At 40.5% G+C, this 16,215-nt stretch overlaps 4 non-coding genes across 4 annotated transcripts; all 4 read left to right on the top strand.

Annotated features, from left to right (window-relative positions):
- Nucleotides 1-2,928: 2,928 nt before the first annotated feature.
- TRNAS-AGA (transfer RNA serine (anticodon AGA)) lies at nt 2,929-3,010 on the top strand. The gene has a single exon. It is a non-coding gene; the product is annotated as a tRNA-Ser (tRNA).
- Nucleotides 3,011-6,949: 3,939 nt separating this feature from the next.
- On the top strand, nt 6,950-7,031 carry TRNAS-AGA (transfer RNA serine (anticodon AGA)). The gene has a single exon. It is a non-coding gene; the product is annotated as a tRNA-Ser (tRNA).
- A 3,939-nt stretch (nt 7,032-10,970) lies between these two features.
- Nucleotides 10,971-11,052, top strand: TRNAS-AGA (transfer RNA serine (anticodon AGA)). The gene has a single exon. It is a non-coding gene; the product is annotated as a tRNA-Ser (tRNA).
- A 3,939-nt stretch (nt 11,053-14,991) lies between these two features.
- TRNAS-AGA (transfer RNA serine (anticodon AGA)) lies at nt 14,992-15,073 on the top strand. Its single transcript has one exon. It is a non-coding gene; the product is annotated as a tRNA-Ser (tRNA).
- The last annotated feature ends 1,142 nt before the right edge of the window (nt 15,074-16,215 follow it).

Here is a 16,215-nt window from a genome sequence, read left to right on the forward strand (position 1 = left end):
GACAGAATAGAAGGTCTGTGCCAGGTGGGTTTCTCTGCATTGGTGTCCCATCACAGGTCCGCAAGTGTATTGTGTGATCTTTGACTCCTGGCATTTCACAAGCAGGCGGCCAGGAAACGGTTTCAGCCTATCAACCACTGAGGAGACGCAGCCTCTGAATGAGGAATGAGGAAGCAATGAATACATCCAGCCTATCACAGGAACAGCCCTGAGTGTTCCGAATTATAAATTCTCCATGTCACTGTATGTTGTTGAGCCCAAGTAGCTCGCCGTGATCGTATAGTGGTTAGTACTCTGCGTTGTGGCCGCAGCAACCTCAGTTCGAATCCGAGTCACGGCATTGTGGTTGGCAATGTCACGGCAGTTGGGTGTTAATTTTACAGAATTAGCAAATGTACCAGTGGTTTTTGTAAAATGTCTATTAAAAACAGATCCTTTCAAATATTTAAACCATCTAACAACAAATGATTTAAACTCGCATGATTATAAGCTGTAGCTATAATGTATTTACTTACATAAATTATCGTTCTTGAACCTATTGGGGGTGAAGGGAGAGCGGAGCTCACCCCCCAGGTGCAGTTGAGTGACCTGTGTTGTGGCTCTCTAGAGGGAAGGCACAAATTTTGCTGTCACCCAGCCCAATCCAGACGTGTATTGGGGCCAGGTTTCAGGCAAATATAGCAGTAAGTGCAGAGAAATGTTCACTCTCTAAAAGTGGCATTTCTAAAATAGTAAAGTTAAATCCAACCTCACCAGTAAGTAGGATTTTCAATAAATAAATAAAGCTACTCCTCTCCGATATGGAATTACCAAATAAAAAGTATAGGGGAATACACAGGGCTAACCTATGAGAGGGGTAGACCTCACAGTAGTGAAAAATGAAATAGACTGTTTGGTACTTACAGGACACGCGAACCACCAAAGTACATATCTTATTTTTTACTTACATAGCATCATGCACCTAGGACTACCTAGGGCCTACCTTAGGTGTAAATTATATGTAATAAAAGGGGAGTTTAAGGCTTGGCAAGTAGGCTGGGACTCCCCTGGGAGACCCCTGAGTCTATGCCCAGAACCATAGCTCTGCCAGTCGAGTACTTACCTAAAAGCCGATAACTCACTTTTCTTCCATATGCTAACATTGAGTGGTTTCACTTGGAAATTCTTCTAAGTGGTGTGGAGTTTTGGAACTTTAAAATATTCATCTAAAATCAGCCGAACAATGAATTCTGATTTACTCACCTGTTATCAGGAGAGACCTCAGTGCTGCATCTTGGAGCTCAGTACTGACCCTGAAAAGTAATTTTAACCGTACTTACCAGTAACTCGAATTTCCTTCCATGGGATATCATTGCCTGCTTTTCGCTGAAAATTTTCTAAGTGTCGATTTTTGAAACTTACAAATATTCTTTAAAAATCGTACCAACTGTGAAAACGTAATTGTTTACCTGTTTTAGATAGATGTCCCAGTACTGAGCCTAGGAGCCCAGCACTGGATTACAAAAGTAACGAGAACGTACTTTACCCGTAACTTGAATTTTCTTCCATAGGAAACCATTGACTGTTTTTCTGTGAAATTTCTTCTCAGTGTCGATTTTGCAAACATGTAAATATTCCTTAAAAATCGCCTGTATAACTTAAACGTAGTTTCTCAACTGCTTACAGGTGGTACAGTAGTGCTGGATCTAGGATCCAACACTGACCTAGAAAAGGTAACCATAACCCCACTTACCTGCTAAGTGAATTTCCTTCCATAGGATAACATTGGTAATTTGATCAGCAAAAGTTTCTAAGTGTCAACTTTTAAAATAGCAAAATATTGCTTAAAAATCACAACAGTAACTGAAACGAATTTACTCACTTGTTTCCAAGAACTGTCCCAGGACTGAATCTAGGATCCAGTCCTGGATTTAGAAAAGTATTCCTGAAAGTAATTAATTGCATATAACTTAAAATTCCCATTGAGCTCAATGTATTATTATGATTCAAATTGTGTTGCCTATTGTAATAAACTGTAACTATGACCTGCAAAAGTCAATTGCCTATTGCAAAGTATTTAACTAAAGCATCTCATTCTGAGAAAGTATATTTTGATACCTATTGTTGGTTCTAAAATAAAACAACAATATCTTTTGTATGCAAACCAATGGCCTAGAGTTCAGTTCTTGAGTGTGTGAGACCATTTGCTGACTGAGTGTGTACAACAAATGTTTTACACTGTACTCTGATACTGCCTTACTGCTCGGCAAGCTACCACTTTAGAGAGTAAGGTTATATCTAACTTTAGCCTCTGCCAAACCTCTGGGGACTGGGCACTCTGTGCACACTGTACCTATTTGGGAACAGTATATACAGAGCCACTTTCTCACAGTAGTGATAAAGTGATTAGAGTCCTACGGCCAACATAAAGATACAGCAAAACGTGAGGTGAAAAGCAAAAAGGTTGCTGGTAGGCCACCTTAAGGATGCCAGGTCTAACAAAAACTGAACTAAGGATAACATGAGTAAAACATCAGGTTTCTCTACTGCATTTGGTGAGACAAGTGGGCCTTCTTTTATCTTCCATTCAAGCAATCTTTGACAGACCCCTTTATTATAGAGCTTTTCAAGGATTAAAGATAAGGCACTTACAAAGGAGTCCCAAATACTCAGAGATGGTTGACTTCTGTAATATGGGTCGTAGACTAAAAGCAGCGCAAAAACAGAGTGCAACAGGGTCCAAAAAACTTGAGTGCCACAAGAGAGTTTGAATGCAAGCGTATCCTTTTACAGATCCAGAGATATACTCATGCAATTTTTATTTTTAGGACAGAACGTGCATGATGAAAAAAACATTGTTTTTAAAAAGCGCATTGCAGAATATTAGTACTTTGATGTGGGAAAACTTCAAAACTTTCAAACAAAATATTTGTAGGCAGCTTACAGCAAGTTGTTGTGGCCGAGTGGTTAAGGCGATGGACTAGAAATCCATTGAGGTATCCCCGCGCAGGTTCGAATCCTGCCAACAACGAGAATCTTTTTATTATCGTCTACAATTTCAGAAGTTAACCTTTAGTATTTCTTCCATTTCAGTTTTATAAATAGGTGGCTTATTTTTGTGTCACTATTGCCTCTCCACATATTTGTTATCGCTACCTCTTTCATGTCTTTGCTACACCTCGTCCCTACTTTAGCACTGGTGTAAACGCTTCAAAATATTATACCGTTGCTCTCTCATTCATACCTGCGCATGCACTTGAAAGTTACTTTACCAATAAAAGACGCAAAGAGAGAAATAGAACAAAAGTGCTGGCTGGATTGGCAAACACACTTCATAAAACTGCATTTTCTTTTTTATTCTCCCCCGTGTTACATGCTTAACCTCCCCATGTGTAATTTCTCTTAACCTGCTGTCCCAGGAAGAGAATTCATCTACAGGCTCTTTCTGTGTTTTTTTCCCTAGTCTGTCTTTCCCATTTCTTAGCTGTGTAACTGTTCCTTTACGCGCTCTATTTAAACGCCATCAATCTCATTTGAGCTCCTTGCTCCCGCTTCTGTTTTCTCCACCTCTCATACTGCCAGTTCTCTCTTTCTCTGTGATTGGTGGCTACTTTCCTGAGCTTCCGAAGCCACGTGGTTCCTGCCTCTTGTTGTCAGACTTGAATTGGAAAAGGAACCATATTAACAAGCCTTTACCACTCACACACGGCGGAAGTTTATACTTTAATTCAGTGAGCTAAGAAAAGCGTGTTGTGGGTCCCCTACGAGCCATGGTGCTTGCTTCATCATGATTTGGCACCAGTCATTAGCCGCAGCTCTGCTAATGAGCCACTGAGGTCAGTTTCAATATATACTCAAAAACATAACCATGCAGCCCTCCCCTCAACTGTGTATTATCTTGCTTTTCTGCTGTTCGTGTGATTAGCTGGGAGGAGCTCACGGCGACATCCTCCCTATAAAAGTGTAGATGGATCACTCTCTAACTCTTTCTTGCTTCACATACAAATGGCTTGAAAGGTGCAGGGAAGATGCAGGTCTAATAGACAGAATAGAAGGTCTGTGCCAGGTGGGTTTCTCTGCATTGGTGTCCCATCACAGGTCCGCAAGTGTATTGTGTGATCTTTGACTCCTGGCATTTCACAAGCAGGCGGCCAGGAAACGGTTTCAGCCTATCAACCACTGAGGAGACGCAGCCTCTGAATGAGGAATGAGGAAGCAATGAATACATCCAGCCTATCACAGGAACAGCCCTGAGTGTTCCGAATTATAAATTCTCCATGTCACTGTATGTTGTTGAGCCCAAGTAGCTCGCCGTGATCGTATAGTGGTTAGTACTCTGCGTTGTGGCCGCAGCAACCTCAGTTCGAATCCGAGTCACGGCATTGTGGTTGGCAATGTCACGGCAGTTGGGTGTTAATTTTACAGAATTAGCAAATGTACCAGTGGTTTTTGTAAAATGTCTATTAAAAACAGATCCTTTCAAATATTTAAACCATCTAACAACAAATGATTTAAACTCGCATGATTATAAGCTGTAGCTATAATGTATTTACTTACATAAATTATCGTTCTTGAACCTATTGGGGGTGAAGGGAGAGCGGAGCTCACCCCCCAGGTGCAGTTGAGTGACCTGTGTTGTGGCTCTCTAGAGGGAAGGCACAAATTTTGCTGTCACCTAGCCCAATCCAGACGTGTATTGGGGCCAGGTTTCAGGCAAATATAGCAGTAAGTGCAGAGAAATGTTCACTCTCTAAAAGTGGCATTTCTAAAATAGTAAAGTTAAATCCAACCTCACCAGTAAGTAGGATTTTCAATAAATAAATAAAGCTACTCCTCTCCGATATGGAATTACCAAATAAAAAGTATAGGGGAATACACAGGGCTAACCTATGAGAGGGGTAGACCTCACAGTAGTGAAAAATGAAATAGACTGTTTGGTACTTACAGGACACGCGAACCACCAAAGTACATATCTTATTTTTTACTTACATAGCATCATGCACCTAGGACTACCTAGGGCCTACCTTAGGTGTAAATTATATGTAATAAAAGGGGAGTTTAAGGCTTGGCAAGTAGGCTGGGACTCCCCTGGGAGACCCCTGAGTCTATGCCCAGAACCATAGCTCTGCCAGTCGAGTACTTACCTAAAAGCCGATAACTCACTTTTCTTCCATATGCTAACATTGAGTGGTTTCACTTGGAAATTCTTCTAAGTGGTGTGGAGTTTTGGAACTTTAAAATATTCATCTAAAATCAGCCGAACAACGAATTCTGATTTACTCACCTGTTATCAGGAGAGACCTCAGTGCTGCATCTTGGAGCTCAGTACTGACCCTGAAAAGTAATTTTAACCGTACTTACCAGTAACTCGAATTTCCTTCCATGGGATATCATTGCCTGCTTTTCGCTGAAAATTTTCTAAGTGTCGATTTTTGAAACTTACAAATATTCTTTAAAAATCGTACCAACTGTGAAAACGTAATTGTTTACCTGTTTTAGATAGATGTCCCAGTACTGAGCCTAGGAGCCCAGCACTGGATTACAAAAGTAACGAGAACGTACTTTACCCGTAACTTGAATTTTCTTCCATAGGAAACCATTGACTGTTTTTCTGTGAAATTTCTTCTCAGTGTCGATTTTGCAAACATGTAAATATTCCTTAAAAATCGCCTGTATAACTTAAACGTAGTTTCTCAACTGCTTACAGGTGGTACAGTAGTGCTGGATCTAGGATCCAACACTGACCTAGAAAAGGTAACCATAACCCCACTTACCTGCTAAGTGAATTTCCTTCCATAGGATAACATTGGTAATTTGATCAGCAAAAGTTTCTAAGTGTCAACTTTTAAAATAGCAAAATATTGCTTAAAAATCACAACAGTAACTAAAACGAATTTACTCACTTGTTTCCAAGAACTGTCCCAGGACTGAATCTAGGATCCAGTCCTGGATTTAGAAAAGTATTCCTGAAAGTAATTAATTGCATATAACTTAAAATTCCCATTGAGCTCAATGTATTATTATGATTCAAATTGTGTTGCCTATTGTAATAAACTGTAACTATGACCTGCAAAAGTCAATTGCCTATTGCAAAGTATTTAACTAAAGCATCTCATTCTGAGAAAGTATATTTTGATACCTATTGTTGGTTCTAAAATAAAACAACAATATCTTTTGTATGCAAACCAATGGCCTAGAGTTCAGTTCTTGAGTGTGTGAGACCATTTGCTGACTGAGTGTGTACAACAAATGTTTTACACTGTACTCTGATACTGCCTTACTGCTCGGCAAGCTACCACTTTAGAGAGTAAGGTTATATCTAACTTTAGCCTCTGCCAAACCTCTGGGGACTGGGGACTCTGTGCACACTGTACCTATTTGGGAACAGTATATACAGAGCCACTTTCTCACAGTAGTGATAAAGTGATTAGAGTCCTACGGCCAACATAAAGATACAGCAAAACGTGAGGTGAAAAGCAAAAAGGTTGCTGGTAGGCCACCTTAAGGATGCCAGGTCTAACAAAAACTGAACTAAGGATAACATGAGTAAAACATCAGGTTTCTCTACTGCATTTGGTGAGACAAGTGGGCCTTCTTTTATCTTCCATTCAAGCAATCTTTGACAGACCCCTTTATTATAGAGCTTTTCAAGGATTAAAGATAAGGCACTTACAAAGGAGTCCCAAATACTCAGAGATGGTTGACTTCTGTAATATGGGTCGTAGACTAAAAGCAGCGCAAAAACAGAGTGCAACAGGGTCCAAAAAACTTGAGTGCCACAAGAGAGTTTGAATGCAAGCGTATCCTTTTACAGATCCAGAGATATACTCATGCAATTTTTATTTTTAGGACAGAACGTGCATGATGAAAAAAACATTGTTTTTAAAAAGCGCATTGCAGAATATTAGTACTTTGATGTGGGAAAACTTCAAAACTTTCAAACAAAATATTTGTAGGCAGCTTACAGCAAGTTGTTGTGGCCGAGTGGTTAAGGCGATGGACTAGAAATCCATTGGGGTATCCCCGCGCAGGTTCGAATCCTGCCAACAACGAGAATCTTTTTATTATCGGCTACAATTTCAGAAGTTAACCTTTAGTATTTCTTCCATTTCAGTTTTATAAATAGGTGGCTTATTTTTGTGTCACTATTGCCTCTCCACATATTTGTTATCGCTACCTCTTTCATGTCTTTGCTACACCTCATTCCTACTTTAGCACTGGTGTAAACGCTTCAAATTATTATACCGTTGCTCTCTCATTCATACCTGCGCATGCACTTGAAAGTTACTTTACCAATAAAAGACGCAAAGAGAGAAATAGAACAAAAGTGCTGGCTGGATTGGCAAACACACTTCATAAAACTGCATTTTCTTTTTTATTCTCCCCCGTGTTACATGCTTAACCTCCCCATGTGTAATTTCTCTTAACCTGCTGTCCCAGGAAGAGAATTCATCTACAGGCTCTTTCTGTGTTTTTTTCCCTAGTCTGTCTTTCCCATTTCTTAGCTGTGTAACTGTTCCTTTACGCGCTCTATTTAAACGCCATCAATCTCATTTGAGCTCCTTGCTCCCGCTTCTGTTTTCTCCACCTCTCATACTGCCAGTTCTCTCTTTCTCTGTGATTGGTGGCTACTTTCCTGAGCTTCCGAAGCCACGTGGTTCCTGCCTCTTGTTGTCAGACTTGAATTGGAAAAGGAACCATATTAACAAGCCTTTACCACTCACACACGGCGGAAGTTTATACTTTAATTCAGTGAGCTAAGAAAAGCGTGTTGTGGGTCCCCTACGAGCCATGGTGCTTGCTTCATCATGATTTGGCACCAGTCATTAGCCGCAGCTCTGCTAATGAGCCACTGAGGTCAGTTTCAATATTTACTCAAAAACATAACCATGCAGCCCTCCCCTCAACTGTGTATTATCTTGCTTTTCTGCTGTTCGTGTGATTAGCTGGGAGGAGCTCACGGCGACATCCTCCCTATAAAAGTGGAGATGGATCACTCTCTAACTCTTTCTTGCTTCACATACAAATGGCTTGAAAGGTGCAGGGAAGATGCAGGTCTAATAGACAGAATAGAAGGTCTGTGCCAGGTGGGTTTCTCTGCATTGGTGTCCCATCACAGGTCCGCAAGTGTATTGTGTGATCTTTGACTCCTGGCATTTCACAAGCAGGCGGCCAGGAAACGGTTTCAGCCTATCAACCACTGAGGAGACGCAGCCTCTGAATGAGGAATGAGGAAGCAATGAATACATCCAGCCTATCACAGGAACAGCCCTGAGTGTTCCGAATTATAAATTCTCCATGTCACTGTATGTCGTTGAGCCCAAGTAGCTCGCCGTGATCGTATAGTGGTTAGTACTCTGCGTTGTGGCCGCAGCAACCTCAGTTCGAATCCGAGTCACGGCATTGTGGTTGGCAATGTCACGGCAGTTGGGTGTTAATTTTACAGAATTAGCAAATGTACCAGTGGTTTTTGTAAAATGTCTATTAAAAACAGATCCTTTCAAATATTTAAACCATCTAACAACAAATGATTTAAACTCGCATGATTATAAGCTGTAGCTATAATGTATTTACTTACATAAATTATCGTTCTTGAACCTATTGGGGGTGAAGGGAGAGCGGAGCTCACCCCCCAGGTGCAGTTGAGTGACCTGTGTTGTGGCTCTCTAGAGGGAAGGCACAAATTTTGCTGTCACCCAGCCCAATCCAGACGTGTATTGGGGCCAGGTTTCAGGCAAATAGAGCAGTAAGTGCAGAGAAATGTTCACTCTCTAAAAGTGGCATTTCTAAAATAGTAAAGTTAAATCCAACCTCACCAGTAAGTAGGATTTTCAATAAATAAATAAAGCTACTCCTCTCCGATATGGAATTACCAAATAAAAAGTATAGGGGAATACACAGAGCTAACCTATGAGAGGGGTAGACCTCACAGTAGTGAAAAATGAAATAGACTGTTTGGTACTTACAGGACACGCGAACCACCAAAGTACATATCTTATTTTTTACTTACATAGCATCATGCACCTAGGACTACCTAGGGCCTACCTTAGGTGTAAATTATATGTAATAAAAGGGGAGTTTAAGGCTTGGCAAGTAGGCTGGGACTCCCCTGGGAGACCCCTGAGTCTATGCCCAGAACCATAACTCTGCCAGTCGAGTACTTACCTAAAAGCCTATAACTCACTTTTCTTCCATAGGCTAACATTGAGTGGTTTCACTTGGAAATTCTTCTAAGTGGTGTGGAGTTTTGGAACTTTAAAATATTCATCTAAAATCAGCCGAACAACGAATTCTGATTTACTCACCTGTTATCAGGAGAGACCTCAGTGCTGCATCTTGGAGCTCAGTACTGACCCTGAAAAGTAATTTTAACCGTACTTACCAGTAACTCGAATTTCCTTCCATGGGATATCATTGCCTGCTTTTTGCTGAAAATTTTCTAAGTGTCGATTTTTGAAACTTACAAATATTCTTTAAAAATCGTACCAACTGTGAAAACGTAATTGTTTACCTGTTTTAGATAGATGTCCCAGTACTGAGCCTAGGAGCCCAGCACTGGATTACAAAAGTAACGAGAACGTACTTTACCCGTAACTTGAATTTTCTTCCATAGGAAACCATTGACTGTTTTTCTGTGAAATTTCTTCTAAGTGTCGATTTTGCAAACATGTAAATATTCCTTAAAAATCGCCTGTATAACTTAAACGTAGTTTCTCAACTGCTTACAGGTGGTACAGTAGTGCTGGATCTAGGATCCAACACTGACCTAGAAAAAGTAACCATAACCCCACTTACCTGCTAAGTGAATTTCCTTCCATAGGATAACATTGGTAATTTGATCAGCAAAAGTTTCTAAGTGTCAACTTTTAAAATAGCAAAATATTGCTTAAAAATCACAACAGTAACTAAAACGAATTTACTCACTTGTTTCCAAGAACTGTCCCAGGACTGAATCTAGGATCCAGTCCTGGATTTAGAAAAGTATTCCTGAAAGTAATTAATTGCATATAACTTAAAATTCCCATTGAGCTCAATGTATTATTGTGATTCAAATTGTGTTGCCTATTGTAATAAACTGTAACTATGACCTGCAAAAGTCAATTGCCTATTGCAAAGTATTTATCTAAAGCACCTCACTCTGAGAAAGTATATTTTGATACCTATTGTTGGTTCTCAAATAAAACAACAATATCTTTTTTATGCAAACCAATGGCCTAGTGTTCAGTTCTTGAGTGTGTGAGACCATTTGCTGACTGAGTGTGTACAACAAATGTTTTACACTGTACTCTGATACTGCCTTACTGCTCGGCAAGCTACCACTTTAGAGAGTAAGGTTATATCTAACTTTAGCCTCTGCCAAACCTCTGGGGACTGGGGACTCTGTGCACACTGTACCTATTTGGGAACAGTATATACAGAGCCACTTTCTCACAGTAGTGATAAAGTGATTAGAGTCCTACGGCCAACATAAAGATACAGCAAAACGTGAGGTGAAAAGCAAAAAGGTTGCTGGTAGGCCACCTTAAGGATGCCAGGTCTAACAAAAACTGAACTAAGGATAACATGAGTAAAACATCAGGTTTCTCTACTGCATTTGGTGAGACAAGTGGGCCTTCTTTTATCTTCCATTCAAGCAATCTTTGACAGACCCCTTTATTATAGAGCTTTTCAAGGATTAAAGATAAGGCACTTACAAAGGAGTCCCAAATACTCAGAGATGGTTGACTTCTGTAATATGGGTCGTCGACTAAAAGCAGCGCAAAAACAGAGTGCAACGGGGTCCAAAAAACTTGAGTGCCACAAGAGAGTTTGAATGCAAGCGTATCCTTTTACAGATCCAGAGATATACTCATGCAATTTTTATTTTTAGGACAGAACGTGCATGATGAAAAAAACATTGTTTTTAAAAAGCGCATTGCAGAATATTAGTACTTTGATGTGGGAAAACTTCAAAACTTTCAAACAAAATATTTGTATGCAGCTTACAGCAAGTTGTTGTGGCCGAGTGGGTAAGGCGATGGACTAGAAATCCATTGGGGTATCCCCGCGCAGGTTCGAATCCTGCCAACAACGAGAATCTTTTTATTATCGGCTACAATTTCAGAAGTTAACCTTTAGTATTTCTTCCATTTCAGTTTTATAAATAGGTGGCTTATTTTTGTGTCACTATTGCCTCTCCACATATTTGTTATCGCTACCTCTTTCATGTCTTTGCTACACCTCATTCCTACTTTAGCACTGGTGTAAACGCTTCAAATTATTATACCGTTGCTCTCTCATTCATACCTACGCATGAACTTGAAAGTTACTTTACCAATAAAAGACGCAAAGAGAGAAATAGAACAAAAGTGCTGGCTGGATTGGCAAACACACTTCATAAAACTGCATTTTCTTTTTTATTCTCCCCCGTGTTACATGCTTAACCTCCCCATGTGTAATTTCTCTTAACCTGCTGTCCCAGGAAGAGAATTCATCTACAGGCTCTTTCTGTGTTTTTTTCCCTAGTCTGTCTTTCCCATTTCTTAGCTGTGTAACTGTTCCTTTACGCGCTCTATTTAAACGCCATCAATCTCATTTGAGCTCCTTGCTCCCGCTTCTGTTTTCTCCACCTCTCATACTGCCAGTTCTCTCTTTCTCTGTGATTGGTGGCTACTTTCCTGAGCTTCCGAAGCCACGTGGTTCCTGCCTCTTGTTGTCAGACTTGAATTGGAAAAGGAACCATATTAACAAGCCTTTACCACTCACACACGGCGGAAGTTTATACTTTAATTCAGTGAGCTAAGAAAAGCGTGTTGTGGGTCCCCTACGAGCCATGGTGCTTGCTTCATCATGATTTGGCACCAGTCATTAGCCGCAGCTCTGCTAATGAGCCACTGAGGTCAGTTTCAATATTTACTCAAAAACATAACCATGCAGCCCTCCCCTCAACTGTGTATTATCTTGCTTTTCTGCTGTTCGTGTGATTAGCTGGGAGGAGCTCACGGCGACATCCTCCCTATAAAAGTGTAGATGGATCACTCTCTAACTCTTTCTTGCTTCACATACAAATGGCTTGAAAGGTGCAGGGAAGATGCAGGTCTAATAGACAGAATAGAAGGTCTGTGCCAGGTGGGTTTCTCTGCATTGGTGTCCCATCACAGGTCCGCAAGTGTATTGTGTGATCTTTGACTCCTGGCATTTCACAAGCAGGCGGCCAGGAAACGGTTTCAGCCTATCAACCACTGAGGAGACGCAGCCTCTGAATGAGGAATGAGGAAGCAATGAATACATCCAGCCTATCACAGGAACAGCCCTGAGTGTTCCGAATTATAAATTCTCCATGTCACTGTATGTCGTTGAGCCCAAGTAGCTCGCCGTGATCGTATAGTGGTTAGTACTCTGCGTTGTGGCCGCAGCAACCTCAGTTCGAATCCGAGTCACGGCATTGTGGTTGGCAATGTCACGGCAGTTGGGTGTTAATTTTACAGAATTAGCAAATGTACCAGTGGTTTTTGTAAAATGTCTATTAAAAACAGATCCTTTCAAATATTTAAACCATCTAACAACAAATGATTTAAACTCGCATGATTATAAGCTGTAGCTATAATGTATTTACTTACATAAATTATCGTTCTTGAACCTATTGGGGGTGAAGGGAGAGCGGAGCTCACCCCCCAGGTGCAGTTGAGTGACCTGTGTTGTGGCTCTCTAGAGGGAAGGCACAAATTTTGCTGTCACCCAGCCCAATCCAGACGTGTATTGGGGCCAGGTTTCAGGCAAATATAGCAGTAAGTGCAGAGAAATGTTCACTCTCTAAAAGTGGCATTTCTAAAATAGTAAAGTTAAATCCAACCTCACCAGTAAGTAGGATTTTCAATAAATAAATAAAGCTACTCCTCTCCGATATGGAATTACCAAATAAAAAGTATAGGGGAATACACAGGGCTAACCTATGAGAGGGGTAGACCTCACAGTAGTGAAAAATGAAATAGACTGTTTGGTACTTACAGGACACGCGAACCACCAAAGTACATATCTTATTTTTTACTTACATAGCATCATGCACCTAGGACTACCTAGGGCCTACCTTAGGTGTAAATTATATGTAATAAAAGGGGAGTTTAAGGCTTGGCAAGTAGGCTGGGACTCCCCTGGGAGACCCCTGAGTCTATGCCCAGAACCATAGCTCTGCCAGTCGAGTACTTACCTAAAAGCCGATAACTCACTTTTCTTCCATATGCTAACATTGAGTGGTTTCACTTGGGAATTCTTCTAAGTGGTGTGGAGTTTTGGAACTTTAAAATATTCATCTAAAATCAGCCGAACAACGAATTCTGATTTACTCACCTGTTATCAGGAGAGACCTCAGTGCTGCATCTTGGAGCTCAGTACTGACCCTGAAAAGTAATTTTAACCGTACTTACCAGTAACTCGAATTTCCTTCCATGGGATATCATTGCCTGCTTTTCGCTGAAAATTTTCTAAGTGTCGATTTTTGAAACTTACAAATATTCTTTAAAAATCGTACCAACTGTGAAAACGTAATTGTTTACCTGTTTTAGATAGATGTCCCAGTACTGAGCCTAGGAGCCCAGCACTGGATTACAAAAGTAACGAGAACGTACTTTACCCGTAACTTGAATTTTCTTCCATAGGAAACCATTGACTGTTTTTCTGTGAAATTTCTTCTCAGTGTCGATTTTGCAAACATGTAAATATTCCTTAAAAATCGCCTGTATAACTTAAACGTAGTTTCTCAACTGCTTACAGGTGGTACAGTAGTGCTGGATCTAGGATCCAACACTGACCTAGAAAAGGTAACCATAACCCCACTTACCTGCTAAGTGAATTTCCTTCCATAGGATAACATTGGTAATTTGATCAGCAAAAGTTTCTAAGTGTCAACTTTTAAAATAGCAAAATATTGCTTAAAAATCACAACAGTAACTAAAACGAATTTACTCACTTGTTTCCAAGAACTGTCCCAGGACTGAATCTAGGATCCAGTCCTGGATTTAGAAAAGTATTCCTGAAAGTAATTAATTGCATATAACTTAAAATTCCCATTGAGCTCAATGTATTATTATGATTCAAATTGTGTTGCCTATTGTAATAAACTGTAACTATGACCTGCAAAAGTCAATTGCCTATTGCAAAGTATTTAACTAAAGCATCTCATTCTGAGAAAGTATATTTTGATACCTATTGTTGGTTCTAAAATAAAACAACAATATCTTTTGTATGCAAACCAATGGCCTAGAGTTCAGTTCTTGAGTGTGTGAGACCATTTGCTGACTGAGTGTGTACAACAAATGTTTTACACTGTACTCTGATACTGCCTTACTGCTCGGCAAGCTACCACTTTAGAGAGTAAGGTTATATCTAACTTTAGCCTCTGCCAAACCTCTGGGGACTGGGGACTCTGTGCACACTGTACCTATTTGGGAACAGTATATACAGAGCCACTTTCTCACAGTAGTGATAAAGTGATTAGAGTCCTACGGCCAACATAAAGATACAGCAAAACGTGAGGTGAAAAGCAAAAAGGTTGCTGGTAGGCCACCTTAAGGATGCCAGGTCTAACAAAAACTGAACTAAGGATAACATGAGTAAAACATCAGGTTTCTCTACTGCATTTGGTGAGACAAGTGGGCCTTCTTTTATCTTCCATTCAAGCAATCTTTGACAGACCCCTTTATTATAGAGCTTTTCAAGGATTAAAGATAAGGCACTTACAAAGGAGTCCCAAATACTCAGAGATGGTTGACTTCTGTAATATGGGTCGTAGACTAAAAGCAGCGCAAAAACAGAGTGCAACAGGGTCCAAAAAACTTGAGTGCCACAAGAGAGTTTGAATGCAAGCGTATCCTTTTACAGATCCAGAGATATACTCATGCAATTTTTATTTTTAGGACAGAACGTGCATGATGAAAAAAACATTGTTTTTAAAAAGCGCATTGCAGAATATTAGTACTTTGATGTGGGAAAACTTCAAAACTTTCAAACAAAATATTTGTAGGCAGCTTACAGCAAGTTGTTGTGGCCGAGTGGTTAAGGCGATGGACTAGAAATCCATTGGGGTATCCCCGCGCAGGTTCGAATCCTGCCAACAACGTGAATCTTTTTATTATCGGCTACAATTTCAGAAGTTAACCTTTAGTATTTCTTCCATTTCAGTTTTATTAATAGGTGGCTTATTTTTGTGTCACTATTGCCTCTCCACATATTTGTTATCGCTACCTCTTTCATGTCTTTGCTACACCTCATTCCTACTTTAGCACTGGTGTAAACGCTTCAAATTATTATACCGTTGCTCTCTCATTCATACCTGCGCATGCACTTGAAAGTTACTTTACCAATAAAAGACGCAAAGAGAGAAATAGAACAAAAGTGCTGGCTGGATTGGCAAACACTTCATAAAACTGCATTTTCTTTTTTATTCTCCCCCGTGTTACATGCTTAACCTCCCCATGTGTAATTTCTCTTAACCTGCTGTCCCAGGAAGAGAATTCATCTACAGGCTCTTTCTGTGTTTTTTTCCCTAGTCTGTCTTTCCCATTTCTTAGCTGTGTAACTGTTCCTTTACGCGCTCTATTTAAACGCCATCAATCTCATTTGAGCTCCTTGCTCCCGCTTCTGTTTTCTCCACCTCTCATACTGCCAGTTCTCTCTTTCTCTGTGATTGGTGGCTACTTTCCTGAGCTTCCGAAGCCACGTGGTTCCTGCCTCTTGTTGTCAGACTTGAATTGGAAAAGGAACCATATTAACAAGCCTTTACCACTCACACACGGCGGAAGTTTATACTTTAATTCAGTGAGCTAAGAAAAGCGTGTTGTGGGTCCCCTACGAGCCATGGTGCTTGCTTCATCATGATTTGGCACCAGTCATTAGCCGCAGCTCTGCTAATGAGCCACTGAGGTCAGTTTCAATATTTACTCAAAAACATAACCATGCAGCCCTCCCCTCAACTGTGTATTATCTTGCTTTTCTGCTGTTCGTGTGATTAGCTGGGAGGAGCTCACAGCGACATCCTCCCTATAAAAGTGTAGATGGATCACTCTCTAACTCTTTCTTGCTTCACATACAAATGGCTTGAAAGGTGCAGGGAAGATGCAGGTCTAATAGACAGAATAGAAGGTCTGTGCCAGGTGGGTTTCTCTGCATTGGTGTCCCATCACAGGTCCGCAAGTGTATTGTGTGATCTTTGACTCCTGGCATTTCACAAGCAGGCGGCCAGGAAACGGTTTCAGCCTATCA

Source organism: Triturus cristatus, chromosome 12, assembly GCF_964204655.1.
Source record: "Triturus cristatus chromosome 12, aTriCri1.1, whole genome shotgun sequence".
In the NCBI taxonomy this organism is placed as follows: domain Eukaryota; kingdom Metazoa; phylum Chordata; class Amphibia; order Caudata; family Salamandridae; genus Triturus; species Triturus cristatus.